This window comes from Prionailurus bengalensis, chromosome B3 (genome assembly GCF_016509475.1).
Source record: "Prionailurus bengalensis isolate Pbe53 chromosome B3, Fcat_Pben_1.1_paternal_pri, whole genome shotgun sequence".
NCBI classification, from domain to species: domain Eukaryota; kingdom Metazoa; phylum Chordata; class Mammalia; order Carnivora; family Felidae; genus Prionailurus; species Prionailurus bengalensis.
The window spans coordinates 27,957,663-27,974,416 of NC_057355.1; the positions used below are offsets into that span (position 1 = coordinate 27,957,663).

General features: G+C 42.2%; 1 protein-coding gene across 1 annotated transcript in view; it reads right to left on the reverse strand.

Moving 5' to 3' along the window:
• OCA2 (OCA2 melanosomal transmembrane protein) overlaps nt 1-16,354 on the reverse strand; it is a 504,528-nt gene extending 488,174 nt beyond the window's left edge. Inside the window, exon 1 of the mRNA XM_043554904.1 lies at nt 16,203-16,354. The gene's annotated coding sequence lies outside the window, so the exon portion shown is untranslated. The remainder of the gene's footprint in view (nt 1-16,202) is intronic.
• Between the last annotated feature and the right edge of the window lie 400 nt (nt 16,355-16,754).

The following is a 16,754-nucleotide window of genomic DNA, read 5'->3' on the forward strand; positions in this document are numbered from 1 at the left end:
CAAAATTAAAATATAACATTTCAAAATCTGTGGAATAAAGCTAAGCAGTGATGAGAGGGAAGTTTACAGCATTAAATGTTCATTCTAGAAAGAAGAAAAGGTCTCAAATCAATAATCTAAACTCTCATCAAATTAACTAATTCTCATCTTAGTAACCTAGAAAAAGAAGAGCAAAATAAACCAAAGAAAGCAGAAGTAAGAAAATAATAAATATAAGAGTAAAAATCAATGAACTAGAAAACAGAAAAACAACAGAGAAAATAAATGAAACAAAGAACCTGTTCTTTTAAAACATCAATAGAGGGGTGTCTGGGTGGCTCAGTTGGTTAAGCATCCGACTTCAGCTCAGGTCATGATCTCATAGTCTGTGAGTTCAAGCCCTGCATCAGGCTCTGTGCTGACAGCTCAGAGCCTGAAGACAGCTTCAGATTCTGTGTCTCCCTCTCTCTCTGCCTCTCTCCCATGTGCATTTTCTCTCTCTCTCTCTCTCAAAAATAAACATTAAAAAAATTTTAAACATCCATAGAATTGACAAACACCTCTACTATGACTGACAAAGAAAAAAAGAATAGAAATTACCAATGTCTGGAATTAAATGGGGAACATCACTACAGACATTACAGACATGAAAAGGATAATAATGGAACATTATGAACAACTCTGCACACATAAATTTGGCATCTTAGATGAAAGGGACCAATTTATCAAAAAGCACAAATGAGTACAATTCACCCAATATAAAATAGATAATTTGAATAATCCTACAACTACTAAGTAGATTGATTTTGAATTTTTGAATTCCCAAAATACAAATCTCTAGGCCCAGATGATTTCACTGCAAACTTCTAACAAACATTCAAAGAAGAATAACACCAATTCTACCCAATCTCTTCTAGAAAATAGAAGATGAGGTTGGGAATAGGGAAGAGTTCCCAATTAATTTTATGAAGTTACTGTTGCCCTTATACCAAAATCAGACAGAGGCAAGAAGATGAGGTACACTTCCCAATTAATTTTATGAGGTTAGTGTTATCCTTATACCAAAATCAGAGGCAGTATCAGAAAGAAAAGAAAAGAAAAGAAAGAAGCAAAGAAGGAAAGAAAGAAAGAGGAAGGAAGGAAGGAAGGAAGGAAGGAAGGAAGGAACAAACAAACAGTGAGAGAGGGTGGGAGGGGAGGGAAGGAAGGAGGGAAGGAAGGAAGGAAGGAAGGAAGGAAGGAAGGAAGGAAAGAAGGAAGGAGAAAGAAAGAAAGAAAGAAAGAAGAGAAAGGAGGGAGAGAGGGAGGGAGAAGAGAGGGAGGGAGGGAGTGAATGTGGCACAAAAATAATTAAATATTAGCAAAGGAAATTCAACAATATATAATATACACCATGACCAAGTAGAATTTATTCCAGAGATGCAAAACTAGTTAAGGATTCACAAATTGATCAATGTTAACTATACACTTACCATATGAATCAATAATTCTACTTCTAGGTAGATAACCAAGAGAAATGGGGCACATGCCCACAAAAAAACATGTACATGTTTATAGGAGCATTATTCATAACCCTCAAAAAGTAAAAACAACCCAAATGTCCATTATTAATGAATAAATAAAATGTGGTATATCCATATGATAGAATACTATTCAACAATGAAAATGAATAATATACTGATCATACTATGACATGGATGAACTTTTAAAACACTGTTAAGTGAAAGAAGCCAGTCACAAAAGAGCACATATTGCCTCATCCCATTTATACATGAAGTCTTCTGAATAGACAAACCTACCAAGACAGAAAGTAGATTAGTGGTTGCCATTAGGAGAGGAGTGAAAGATACAAGGAAAATGAGGACTGACCATACATATGGGGCTTTATTTTGGGTTAGTGAAAGTGCCCCAAAATAGATTGTGGCTATCACCATCCAATTCAGTGGATATAGTGAAAATCATTGAATTGTACCTTTTAAATGGACATATTATATGATAACTATATATCAATAAAGCTAATAAAAACATCAATCAATATAATCTACCATGTTAACAGGCAAAAGAAGAAAAACCATATCAATTGCTATAATCGTATCAATTTGACAAAATTCAATACCCATTCATGCTAAAAATTTGAAGAAAACTGGAATAGTGGGGAACTTCCTCAACTTGATAAAGAATATCTACAAAAAACCTATAGTTAACAACATACTTAATACAAAGAAACTTGAAGATTTCCTGCTATGATCAAGAACAAGGCAAGGATTTCCACTCTTATCACTGATATTCAATATAGTACAAGAATATCTAGCCAGTGCAATAGGGCAAAAAAAAGGGGGGAGGAGGGGTTGGTAGAGAGAGTAGAAAGGAAGAAATAAAACTGCCCCAATTTGCAGACGATATGATTTTCTACATAATAAAATTCCAAGTAATCGACAAAAATATCTTCATGGAACTAAGTGAGTTCATCAAGGTCACAGGATACAAGATAATATTTTAAAAATCTATACTTCCATATACTATCAATGAACATGTTGACACCAAAATTGAAAATACAATTTACAGTTGCTAAAAAATTAAATATTTAGATGTACATCCAAAAAGACATGTACTGACTCATATGCTAGAAACCATAAAACACTGATGAAAGGAATCAAACAACTAAATAAATTAAAAGATAAATTATGTTTATGGATTGGAAGACTCAACATAGTAAACATGTCAATTCTCTCCAAATTTATATACAGATTTAATGCAATTCCTATCAAATTCCAGAAAGATATTTTATAGATATAAAATTCAAAATATCATATGGGAAGACAAATAATCTAGAATACCTAATGTAATTTGGGGAAAAAAAGATTAAAATGGGAGGAACCAATCTATCAAAATGCAAGACTTACACTATACAGTTACTGTTACTCTTAGTTACAGTAACTAAGAGTGTGTGGTGTGAGCAGACTCATACATACATACATGGATCAACAGAACAGAACAGAGGACCTAGAAATAGACTCATGAAAATATGCCCAGTTGATTTTGACAAAGGTGCAAAGGCAATTTAACATAAGAAAGACAACCTGTTCAACAAATTGTGCTGGGGCAACTGGATATCCATGGGCAAAAGAAAAAGAACCTTTAGTTTATTTCCCATAACTTATATAAAAGTTAACTCAAAACACAACACACACTGGGGCGCCTGGGTGGCTCAGTCAGTTAAGTGTCCAACTTCAGCTCAGGTCATGATTTCGCAGTCCATGGGTTCGAGCCCTGCATCGGGCTCTGTGCTGACAGCTCAGAGCCTAGAGCCTGCTTCAGATTCTCTTTCTCTCTCTCTCTCTCTCTCTCTCAAAAATAAATAAACATTAAAAAATTTTTTAAAAACGCAACACACATTTAAATGTAAAACGTAAAACTATAAAAGTTTTACAAATAAACATAGGGGAAAATCTTTAGATATAGGGCTAGGCAAAAACAAAAACAAAACAAACAAAAAAACAACCTTAAACTTGACACCAAAACACGATCCATAAAAAGAAAAAAAATGATAAATTGGACTTAACCAATATTATAATTTTTTTCTCTGTGAAAGACTGTTAGGAGGATGAAAAGACAAACCACAAACTTGGAGAAAATACTGGCCAATCACATATCCAGGAAAGGATATGAATACATAAAGAACTCTCAGGGAAGAGAAGATGGTGGCAGAGTAGGAGGATCCTAGGCTCAGCTCAGCTCATGAATACAACTAGATAACCATTAAATCATCCTAAATACCTCAGAAATGAACCTGACTTCTCCATAACTACACTCCAAAACTAAAGGTAGAGAACAGGCCATATCAAAGAAGGTGGGAAGTGCAGAGACACAGTTTGAGAGAGAAATGGATCATGGTTGCTGCAGTGGGGAGGGAGCCATGGTCCCAGAGAAGGGCAAAGACAGATTAAAGCACAAGGGAGTCCACACAAGGAAGACAAATTGCCAAAGCAACTGGCTTGGAAAGCAAGAGGAGCCAAATTTTGTGAGTTCTTCCAACCAGCAGGGCTTAAAGCCTTGAGCTTTAAAGGTCAGAAGCTTTGGCTCAGGGAATGCCTGAAGAGCATTGAGGCTGCTCTTGGAGAGAGGGCAGGGGAAATAGCATGTGGACCTACAGTGTGGAAACAGCGATCTGAAAACACCTGGGGCCCACAGAAGGGAGGTCATTTGCTCATCTCAGAGCATATCCCAGAGAGGCAGCATTCACCGAGAGATTCCTCTAGGAACAAAGGAACTAGCAGTTGCCATTCTCCGCCCCCCCCCTCCCCATCTCTCAGCATAAACACAGGGCTACCTGCAGAAACCAGTGCAGCACTGACACTAGGCTATCTAACTTGCTTCACCAGTACCTGTCCCCCAGGCTATAGTGGAACCTCCCTTCCTAGTCATGCTTACCCCAGTCCCAGTGAAGTAGCCTCCTCCCCCAGAAGACCAACCAAAACCCCTGCCCACACCACATTTCCCAGCCTGGGAGTTTTGTGGGGCCTTGGTTTCAGCAGTGCTGGCAACAGGTCTCATTTCTTTCTTTCTTTCTTTCTTTCTTTCTTTCTTTCTTTCTTTCTTTCTTTCTTTCTTTCTTTTTCTTTCTTTTTAATGTTTATTTATTTTTGACAGAGAGAGAGCACAAGCAAGGGAGAGGCAGAGAGAGAGGGAGACACAGAATCTGAAGCAAGGTCCAGGCTCTGAGCTGTCAGCACAAAGCCCGATGCGGGGCTCAAACCCACAAACCGTGAGATCATGACCTGAGCCAAGTCGGATGCTTAACTGACTGAGCCACCCAGGTGCCCCTCAACAGGTCTCATTTCAAAAGCAGACCAGCACACGCCTAATTAAAACTCAGCATATTCAGGCCAGGGACAAAACACTGCCCATAACAGGCAAAATGAGCCTCTGCAGATGACTGGCCTAAAGGATAAAGTGGCCAGGAAACAACAGCAGAGTTCATGCAGCACATATTGGAGATACTCCCAGAAGCAACAGGCCCTGGGAACAGGTGACACTATACTGCAAGGGCACTACAGGACCTCTTCTTCATAAGGCCATTACCCTCAAGAACAGAGACAGAGATGACTTTCCTAACTAAGAGAAACAGGCACAGAGACTTAAACAAAATGAGAAAAAAGAGGAATTTGAAAAAATGAAACATGACAGGGCCATAGTCAGAGATCTAAGCAAAACAGATATAAGTAATATGCCTCATAAAGAATTAAAGGACTGATCATAAAGATACTTGTTGACCTTGAGAAAAAAGTGGAAGACATCAGTAAAACCTTTAACACAGAGATAAGGAATAGTACAGTAGAGATGAATAGTTCAATAAACAAAATGAGAGACATGCTGGATGGAATGAACACCAGGCTGGAAGTGAGAGACTAAGAGAAAAATTACCAGGTGTACTCACAGCTGCAAAGAAAAGGCCTCCCCACCACCCCACCCCCCCCACCCCCACCCCTGCCCCCGCCATTCCCGAAACCAGCCAGGGCGTGCCCCGTTGTGGTCTGACCTAAAGGCGGGAACCAATCAAGTTCTGCTGAGTTGTTTGAAAAAAAGGCGGGAACCAATCAAGTTCTGCTGAGTGTTCAAATTTAAATGTCAACCAATAACAGCTCTGTAACCTCGAAAAATCCCTAACTTGTTTGTGTCTGTCTATAAAAGAAGCTGTAAGATCCTCGCTAGGGGCCTCTTAGCGTCACCGGCAACGAGTGCGCGGAGGACCCGGTTCGAACCTGCAATAAACGACCCTTGCCGCTTGGCTTTGACTCTGGACTCTGGTGGCTTGTTTTCGGGGAGTCTCTCGAATCGGGGCATATCAGAAGAAGCAGAAAAAATGAATTAATGACCTAGAAGACAGAGTAATAGAAAGTAATCAGGCTGAACAAATGAAAAACAAATGGCAATAGACTTAGGGAACTCAGTAACTCCATTTGAACTCAGTATCAAACATAACATTCATATTATAAGAGTCCCAGAAGAAGATGAGAGAGAAAGGGGGCAGAAAATTATTTTTTATTATTGAAATTTATTTGAAGAAATAATAGCTGAAAATTTCCCTTATCTGGGGAAACAGATACCCACATCCAGAAGGCACAGAGAACCCCCAACAAAATCAACAAAAGCAGATCCACAAAAACATTTTGCAATGGCAAAATGTAGTGATAAAGAAAAATATTTAAAAGCAGCAAGACAAAAGAAGACAGTTATATACCCCATATGGCAATGAGTGGACTTTTCAGCAGAAACTTTGCAAGCCAGAAGGAATGACATGATATATTCAAAACGCTGAGTGGGAAAAATATGCAGCCAATCGAACCAGAGATGAAGAGTTTCCCAAACAAAAACTAAAGGAGTTCATGACCACTAAACTGGCCCTGAAAGAAATATTAAAGGGGACTCTTTGAGTGGAAAGGGAAAACCAAAAGTAACAATATGAAAGTAGCAAACACAAAAACAAAAAACAAAAAATGAATATTTCTGTTAAAAAACTGGTCAAGGAACTCACAAAATAAAAGGAGGTGAAATATGACACCATATACCTAAAACATGGGAAGGAGAGGAGTAAAGAAATGGGTTCAAACTTAAGTGAAATCAACTTAATATAGACTGCCATATGCATAATATCTTATATATGAACCTAATGATAATCATAAATCAAAAAACACTAATAGATATGCAAAGAATAAAGAAAAAGAAATTCAAATATATCATTAATGAAAACCAGGAAACCATAAAAGAAACAAGAAAGGATCATTAAAAAACTTCACAAATAAGCACAAAACAAGTAAGAAAATGGCAATAAATACATATCCAGGAATAATCACTTTATTTTTTTTAGTTTTTTTTTAAACTTTTTTAACATTTATTCATTTTTGAGAGACAGAGAGACAAAGCATAAGCAGGAGAGGAGCAGAGAGAGAGGGAGACACAGAATCCGAAGCAGGCTCCAGGCTCCGAGCTGTTGGCACAGAGCCCAACATGGGGCTTGAACCCATGAACCATGAGATCATGACCTGAGCCGAAGTCAGACGCTCAACCGACTGAGCCACCCAGGTGCCCCCAGGAATAATCACTTTAAATGTAAGTGGACTAAACACTCTAATCAAAAGACATAAGGTGACAGGGGTGCCCGGGTGGCTAGTTGGTTAAGCATCTGACTGTTGATTTCAGATCAGATCATGATTTCATGGTTCGTGGGTTTGAGCCCCACATCGGGCTCTGCACTGACAGTGCAGACTGCTTGGGATTCTCCCTCTCTCCCTCTCTTGGTCCCTCTTCCCCCACCTCTCTCTCTCTCAAAATAAATAAATAAACTTTAAAAAAAAGACATAGAGTGACAGAATGGATAAAAATACAAGACTTATCTATATGCTGCCTACAAAAGAATCATTTTAGACCTAAAGACACCTGCAGATTAAAAGTGAGGGGATGAAGAAACTTTCATTATGCAAATAGATGTAAAAAGAAAGCCAGATTTAAAAACAAAAACAGGGGCGCCTGGGTGGCCCAGTCAGTTAAGAGTCCGACTTCAGCCAGGTCACGATCTCATGGTCCGTGAGTTCGAGTCCCGCGTCGGGCTCTGGGCTGATGGCTCAGAGCCTGGAGCCTGCTTCCGATTCTGTGTCTCCCTCTCTCTCTGCCCCTCCCCCGTTCATGCTCTGTCTCTCTCTGTCTCAAAAATAAATAAAACGTTAAAAAAAAAATTTTTTTTTTAAATAAAAAATAAAAAATAAAAACAAAAACAAAAGAAAAAGAAAGCCAGATTAGCAATACTTACATCAGACAAAATATTTAAAATAAAGACTATAAAAACAAAGAAGGACACCATATAGTAATACAATAATAGTAGGAGACTTTAACACCGCACTTACATCAATGAACAGATCATCTGAAGATAAAATCAACAAGGAAACAATGGCTCTGAATGACACACTGGAGAAGATGGGTTTAACAGATATATTCAGAACATTCCATCCTAAAACAGCGGAATATACATTCTTTTCAAGTGCACATGAAACATTCTCCAGAATAGATCACATATTAGGCCACAAAACAAGCCTAAACAAATACAAGAAGACTGAAGTCATACCATGCACCTTTTCTGACCACAGTGCTATGAAACTAGAAGTCAACCACAAGAAAAAACCTGAAAAGACCACAAATACATGGAATTTAAATAACATGGGTTAACTAAGAAATCAAAGAAGAAATCAAAAAGTAAACAGAAAAAATAAAAACACAACAGTCCAAAACCTCTGGGATGCAGCAAAAGCAGTTCTAAAAAGGGAAGTTTATAGTAATACAGGGCACCTCAAGAAGCAAGAATAATCTCAAATAAACAACCTAAGCTTATACCTAAAGAAGCTAGAGAAAGAACTTGTTTGCTAAACCCAAAAACAGCAGAAAGAAGGACATAATAAAGATCAGAGCAGAAATAAATGATACAGAAACTAAAAAAAAAATTTTTTGAACAAATAAATGAAACCAGGAGATGGTTCTTTCAAAAGCTAAAGAAAATTCATAAACTTCTAGCCAGACTCATCAAAAAACAGGACACAAATAAATAAAATTACAAATGAAATAGGAGAAATAAAAACCAACACCACAGAAATACAATTGTAAGGTAATGTTATTAAAAACCATATGCCAAAAAATTAGACAATCTAGAAAAAATGGATAAATTCCTACAAACATATTACCCACCAAACCTGAAACAGGAAGAAATAGAAAATTTGAATAGACCAATTACCAGCAAGGAGACTGAATCAGTAATCAAAAAACTCCCAACAAATTCCAGACCCAGACAGCTTCACAGGTGAACTCTACTAAACATTAAAAGAACAGTTAACACTTATTCTTCTCAAACTATTCCAAAATATAGAAGAGGAAAGAAAACTAAACACAGAAATAAATTCAAAATGGATCAAAGACCTAAACATAAGATAAAATCCTAGAGAAGAAAACAGGCAACAACCTCTTTGACCTTGGCCACAGCAACTTCTTACTAGATATGTCTCCAGAGGCAAGGGAAATAAAAGTGAAAATAAACTATATCAAAATAAAAAGCCTCTGCACAGCAAAGGAAACAATCAACAAAACCAAAAGGCAATCTACAGAATTGGAACTTTGCAAAAGACATATATGATAAAGGGTTAGTATTCAAAGTGTATTAATAATTTATAAAACTGAACACCCAAAAACAAATTATCCAATTTAAAATAGGCAGAAGACATGAGCAGAAATTTCTCCAAAGAAGACATACAGACAGCCAACAGACACATGAAAAGATGCTCAACATCACTCACTATCAGGGAAACACAAATCAAAACTAAAATAAGATGTCACCTCACACCTGTCATAATGGTTAAAATCAATAACATAAGAAACAGCAAGAGTTGGTGAGGCTGTGGACAAAGGAGAACCCTCTTGCATGTTGGTGGGAATGCAAACTGAAAACTCCACTCTGGAAAACAGCATGGAGTTTCCTCAAAAAGTTAAAAATACAATAAACCTATGATCCAGGGATCACATTACTTGTTATTTAACAAAACAAATACAAAAACACTAATGCAAAGGAATACATGAACTCTGATGTTTATAGCAGTATTATTTAAAATAGACAAATTATAGCCCAAGTGATGAATGGATAGATAAATGGATAAAGAAAAAATAGTATATATACAACAGAATGTTATTCAACCATTAAAAAGAATGAAATTTTCCCTTTGCAACAACATGGATGGAGCTAGAGAGTATATGCTAAGTGAAATAAGTCAGTCAGAGAAAGACAAATACTATGATTTCACTCATATGTAGAATTTAAGAAACAAAACAAGGGAACAAAGGGGGGGGGGGAATGAGGGACAGAAACAAACCAAGAAACAGAATCTTAACTATTGAGAACAAACTGATGGTTACCAGAAGGGAGAGGCGTGAGGGATGGGTGAAACAGGTCATGGAGATTAAGGAGTGCACTTGTCCCGATGAGCACTGGGTGATGTATGGAATTGTTGAATCACTGTATTGTACATCTGAAACTAATATAACACTATATGTTAACTATACTGGTATTTTTAAAAAATATTTCCAAATAATAATAATAACAATAAAGAATTCTCAAAACTCAACAGAAAGGAAAATTAAAAATTAAAAAATATCAAGTAAGTGCAGACATTAAGAGTCACTTCACTTAGGAGGATATACAGATAGTACATGAGCACATGAGAAAATGTTCAACATCATTAGCCATTAGGGAAATGCAAACTAAAACTATGATATATCACTACACACCTATGAGAATAGCTAAGATGAACAAAATAGAGACAACAGCAAATGCTGGCAGAGGATGCAGAGACCCCTCATACACTTCTGGTGGGAATATAAAACTGCACAGACCCTCTAGAAAGCAGTTTGACAGTTTCTTAAAAAACCACCATACAACCTAGCGATTGCCCTCCTGGACGTTTATCCCAGCAGATAAATGAAACTTATATATTCACACAAAAACCTGTACATGAATGCTCACAGCAGCTCTATCCATAATAATCCAAAACTGGAAACAACCCAAATGTCTGTCCACGGATGAGTGGTTAACCAAATTGTGGTACATCTATACCATGGAATCCTACTCATCAGTAGAAAGGCACAACTAGTGATACATACAACAACTAGCATGAAACTACAGTGAAAGCAATGAGTTAAAAAAAAAAAACAAAAGCAAATCCCAAAAGGTTATACATTGTATGATTCTGTATGTTTGGCATTCTTGAAATAACAAAGTTATAGAGATGGAGAACAGATTAGTGGTTGCCATGTGTAAAGCAAGTGATACAGGCAAAAGGGATGTGGGTGTGGTTATAAAAGGGCTACATGAGGAGTCCTCACAATAATGGAATATCTGTATCTTGACTGTGTCAATGTGAATATTCTGGTTGTGATATTGTATCATAATTTTGCAAGATGTTACCATTGGATGAAAATGGGTAAAAGGTACATGTAAATCTATAATTACCTCAAAATAAAAACTTTAATCTCTCTGTCTTCACAGAGGTTTCTAGCCACTGCCCAATTTCTCTCCTGTCCTTTAGAGCAAACTTCTCAAGACCACTGTATTCATTTCTCCTTTCTTTCCTGAACCCACTTCAACCAACCTCATGTCCCCCCAACCTGATGGAAAACAATCTAGTCAGGGTCACCTCCAATAACATCCAAGCTCTGGCCCTTTCTCAGATTCTCAGCAGCCTTCCCTTTTAGTCTCAGGGTTAACTGAGGCTCTTGCTCTTCCTCATTCTCCTTTGCTGGCTCTTTCCACTATTCCCAGCCTTCACCTGAGGCCTGCCCTCCCTAGGAGATCTTAGTCTCAGCTTTAAACACTGGCCATTCTCTAGAGAGGTCTATCTCTTGACCCAACTAGCTCTCTGCTGAGTCTCCCACCCACACCTTCCTCTGTACCCTGGCTCAGCAACTGCCGAGTGCCTCTGCTCTTGTTCAGCTCACTTTCTGGATACCTTCTGGGATCACAAAGGCTTCTGCTCACCCAGAGGTCCCTCTCTTTCTCTTACGTTTCTCATCCAGGTCTTCTAAACACATCCCAAACCCTCCTGCTTGCACCTGGTCATAAATTTTCATTTAGATGGCTGGAGCATTCCAGTCCTACAGACTGTCCTCTGGGAGGGACCCCAACACCTTAGCCCATGGCCCACTCTCAATTTCCCAACACCTTCCAACTCCCCAGCTCACAATCTGTACTATGAGGACCCCAACCCCCAATTCCACTATCCATCCTCTAGGAATGCCCACCTCCACTATCCCAACCCACAGCCCATCCTCTGAGGGGGCCCTCACAACATGCTAGCCCATGGACTAACCTCTGGAAAAACCCTCTCCAGCACCCTAGCCTGTGGCTGCTCTTCTCTTGAACCCACAGTTTCAGCCTAGCCTCTCCCCATATGCCTGACATGCAGAGAGATGTCTGGGACTCACCCCTTAAGACTCCACAGAGAAGGGCCCACCCTGAGCACTGAGCTAAGCTCAGACTACAATAGACATCTGCAGTCAATAGGGGAAGAGCTACACCCCTGAGCCCCTGGGTGCAGCTGTGTCCTGAGCAGGGGTAGAGGACACAGCAGGCTCCTGCTGGGGTGGGAGAGCTACTACGTGAGGTCTGAGTGGTAACAGAGGGGCTATGGCCCTCTGCCAGACAGCCCTCCACCATGGCTGAGCCCAGGCCTTTCCTTCTAAGCAAGATTCATACCAAATTGACCAAACTGCCACCAACTTCTGTAAAAAAGTAGATATTGTGGCTGACATTTCAAACCCCATGGAATGTTCCTATCTTCACACCTGGATCTTGCAGCTCCTGGGTCTGCCCTCTGGCTCTGCTCCCTTCCCCAGCAGCCTTGTAGCAGTACTTCCCCATCCCTCCAGGTCCTACAAGGACCCTGCCCACCTAGGCCCTCCTCCTGTTGGGGTGTCCTGCCACAGACTTGACACTCTGCCCACGCCTTGCCTGGAGACATAGCTGAAATTCACCAACCCTGCTTCAGGTTGTGCTATTTGGCCTTGCTGCTCCTCCCACAGATGTGCCTGTGATGTGGTGGAGGGGCTCATTGGGAGGATAGCTCTGGGTCAAGAGTGGCTGGAGGCCAAGGCTCAGTGCACAGGGGCAGGGCATAGGACACAGGTTCCAATACCTGCCAATGTTGAGGAGAGAACAGAATTCTGCCTTTGGGCCTTTCTCAACTTGGTCCAGCAGTTGTTGTTGGTTGCTGGGCCTGAGACGATGATCAGACAATTGAGATGTAAGAAAGGCGGGGATCTGCGGAGCTGTGTTCCCAGATGCTAGAGCCAGGCCAGGGCACCCCCAATGGCTCTTAATAGAACTTGGCTGGGCTTTTGTGGGTATGGCAGGGTTTGTTGGCATTTATGGAGCACAGCTCAAGTTTGGTGCAAATGGCCTGACAGAGCATGAGGGGCAGGAAGCAACAGGAGAACAGGGGTCCCAGGAACCTGCCCTCCGTGCACCCCAGTCCAACAACTATCTTTTTGACACCCCGTGCACCTCCCGTTCTGAGGATCTGGTGCCTTCCCCTGCACAGGCATGCCAATTAAACTAATTAAATTACTGAAGGACGATCCTCATGTTGGTTTTACAGTAAATCAGTAGCAGCAATATACATCATTTGGAATATAGTACCTTTGTGAATTTTAAGAACACTTTTCTTCAAGTTCTTTAATCACTTGACATAATACAATAATGAAAAAAGAAAAAGAAAAAAGTATACTGGCTGCTGTGAAAACTTTGTTATTGAAAATAACCCGCTCGGCCGCTAATCTCCTCTTGTGCAAGGTCCTAAAAAAACACTTGAATCTTCCAATGTTCCTTTCCATGGTAAGCACTGCTGAGGCCCAAAGCTCCGCAGTCAGTGTGGAGCTGTCCACATGGCTGTGTCTCCAGAGGTGTGTGGCTGCCTCTGAAGGGTAAATGCTGTATTTGCATTTGCTTGGCTGAGGCCTCCAGGTGTGACTGTAGGAGGATCTGCGTCCATAGGGGCGTGGCTGTCTGTGGGGACGAGGCTGGGGCAGTTTGAGCCCAGTGCACCTTTCTAATTGATGAAGCCTGGAAAGAGGCACAGCCCCTAGGGCGAGGAGGCTGGTGCAGGCCAGATCCCCGGTCAGACTACTTCTCAGTCCACTCTGAGAAAAGGCAGATATGTCTGTGGTGGGTAGCGCAGAGTGGCATGTTGCCTCCACCCGCACAACAGGCTAGGGCACAAGAGTCTGACCCTGTATCTCTTCAGATGGGGTTTGCAACATGTGAATTTGGGTAGAAGTTTCTAGAACATTCAACCCAACAGGATAGTTTGTAATCGCTTTTATGCTCTCCCCGTGCTGTGCCCAGGGAAGGTTAGGGTTAGGTAACTAGTGGGCGCGCTTCTGAGTGCCTCCAGGAGCGGCGCTATCCCCGCTGCAGTCTGGAACTGGGCCGCTGTGCTCAGCCTCCTGCCCTCGCCTGCCTGCCTGGGCAGGACACCCTCTCACGCCAGGCCTTGCCACCAGCCCCCAGGCGAAGGAGTATCCATCTCTTCTACCTGCACTCCAGGCTGTTTCGCTTATTCCTGCGGCGCTGTGTTGTTGACTTTTCGCACATCCTGCAAACAAGTTTGAAACTGTCCTTTGCCCGTCAAAAAAAAAAAAAAAAGAGAGAGAGAGAGAGAGAGAGAGAGAGAGAGAGAGACCCGTGCTGGGGTGAGTCCTCGCTCCCTTCTCTCTCAGAGCGCACCTCCTGCTGCACAGGGCACAGCAGGTTGGGGCGCGGCCAGAGCACAGACCTCATCGCAGAGTGAGTGGCCTCACAGGCCACCAAGTCGGGCCCCACCTCACGAGGGCCTGGGCCACTAGGATAGTGCCCCGTGTGTGGGCAACTGGCCGAGAGGAGACTGCTTTCAAGCACAGGAAAGTGCTTCTGTGAAGTGGTAGGGCTGCCCCCAGGAGCTAACCAGAGACACCTGGTGTGTGGGGTCTCTTCTCCTATTTTCCAATATATAGGAAAGATTGAAAACTCCCCGAAAGGCTCTCCCCTTCCTGTGTACACAGGCCGCCTCTTCTGGGCCTCCAGCCTCTAGGTTGTCCTCCCCCTTTTCGGGCCTTTCATGTTTCCATTGTAAGCCAAATCCTCTCCACCCTATCCCCACCATTCCCCAACTAACCCCAGAGTTAAAAGGCCCTACTCCTCTCCCTCTCCCAAAACGCTTAGATCTCACTAGTGGACAGGCAATGCTCCCAAGCTCCCCTCTGCAGCCTAGATCACTGTGTGCAGCTGCCTTCTTGTCTCCCCTGATGTCCAGCATCCTTCTAGATGCACCCATCACAAACCCAGAGCCTGAGAACTGTCCTCACCCTGCAGACCCTTTACCTATGAAGTGTCCCCTACCACTGCCCTGGTTGTGCAGCTACCTCTCAGTGGGCAAGACTCAGTTACCTACCACCCAACCACAGTGATCTTTCCAAAATACACATCAGACTACGTGTCCTCTGGCTTAAAACCTTTCCCAGGTGTCCCAGGTGTGGGTACTGCTAAATCTCCAGACAGGGCTTTTCTTTCCTCTGTGATTCCTGATGTTCCTCAGACCTCAGCTAACTTCAAAGGGGCCATGACCTTTTTCAAGAATAAAAACAGTATCAGTATTTGCTTTTCATCAGTATAATAAAACTTATGTTCCTAAATCACTTGCACTTTACATCTGATATGAACAACTGCACTCAAATGTTTGTAAACTAAATTGCAATAACAAGCAGTTTTTGTTCAGTCCTTCATGGTTTACCTAGAGCTTTCACCTCTGTTGTTTTTAATGAGATTTAATCTTCATTAGCAATTATGTGAGTTGGTAGCACCAGAAGCAGTGAAGCTCCCAGCCCCCACAAGTCCTACTCCAAGGACCTGGATAGCAGGCACTGCCCCAGATGCCTGGACAGCAGACTCCATGCCAACCCCTATAAGCAAATTCAGGAACTGTATTTCCTAGGTGGTTTAGGTAACAGTGGACTGCCTTGTATTCAAGAGATAATTGCTCACAACTGACAACAGCCTCCTGTTTGCTTTCCCTCAGAATCACTGCATATTGTGGAGTTGTCACATCCCCGAAGTGCTCAAAGGATCACCTGCGGAACTTCAGGAGCAGCCAGTTCTGTGGTGGAAGGTTAGGCACCTGGCCGAGGCAGGCCTGGGTCTGTAACCCCAAGAATATCCACACAGGGAAGCTTGTGCTTACTATCCATATCCTTGGAATGAGCTAGCGACATCCAATCCATTTATTCCGCTGTGTGTGGTCAGAGTGAAAAGAAGAGGCTCTGGGGGATTTAATGCTTTCCCCCACCCCCACCCCCCCGCCGGCGCATTCCACAGAAACGCCTGACTAGCGCTCACGTGTGTGAAGCCAGCAGAGGGAGCAGATGCCGCCCTGCAGTTCAAGCAGAACATTCGCTGTCTGAACACGTCCAAACGCCCCTCAGTATCCCCATGGGCCACCCCGGGGTGAGGGGCCCGGTTTGTCCTGGGAACTTGCCTCTCAGTGAGCGGCTCCCGTTAAATCTAGAAAATGCCTGGTGTGGTAATGAGCGCCCTGTGCTCACACCAGCTACTCATTTTCACCTCCATAAAGCAACGACTCAACACAGGCTTTTTAAAACCCTACCTGCTTCCCAGAACAGACAGGTTAGCTCCTCACGTCCTCTCTCCCCACTGGCCTGACGACTTGATCTTTCTCCAAAAGTGAAGTTGTAAGATACAAACTGATAGCTCCCGAACGGTGAGTGTGGAGCTAAGGAAAACTCTGCTGGGACTGGATGCGGGCGTGGGCACCGCGGGGGCGGGGCGAGCCCTCCTCCGCACCTCCCGGTCTGGCCACTCCCACAGACTGCACCTCTGGAAGACTCCCCCAGACCCAGGGCAGCCTGCCACGGAGAGGATGAGAGGGCTCCCTCGCCCCAAGAGCTATGGAAGACCCATCGGGAATGGAGGGGGAAAAAATGCAGAAAATGTAGAAGGCCGGACCCTCTCTGAAAGCGGACAGTCTGCTTGCTGTGCCTATCCCAGGGTCTAGTTTATAGAAGGTAGCCAAGTACTTGTAACAGGTTTTTTTCCTGTGAACGAGATTTGGGAAAAACATAAACTGAGTGCATATTTTGCTTCCTTTTTTTTCTCCTGCATTTTAAGAGTTCTCAGCTAGAACTGATAAACCTGACCA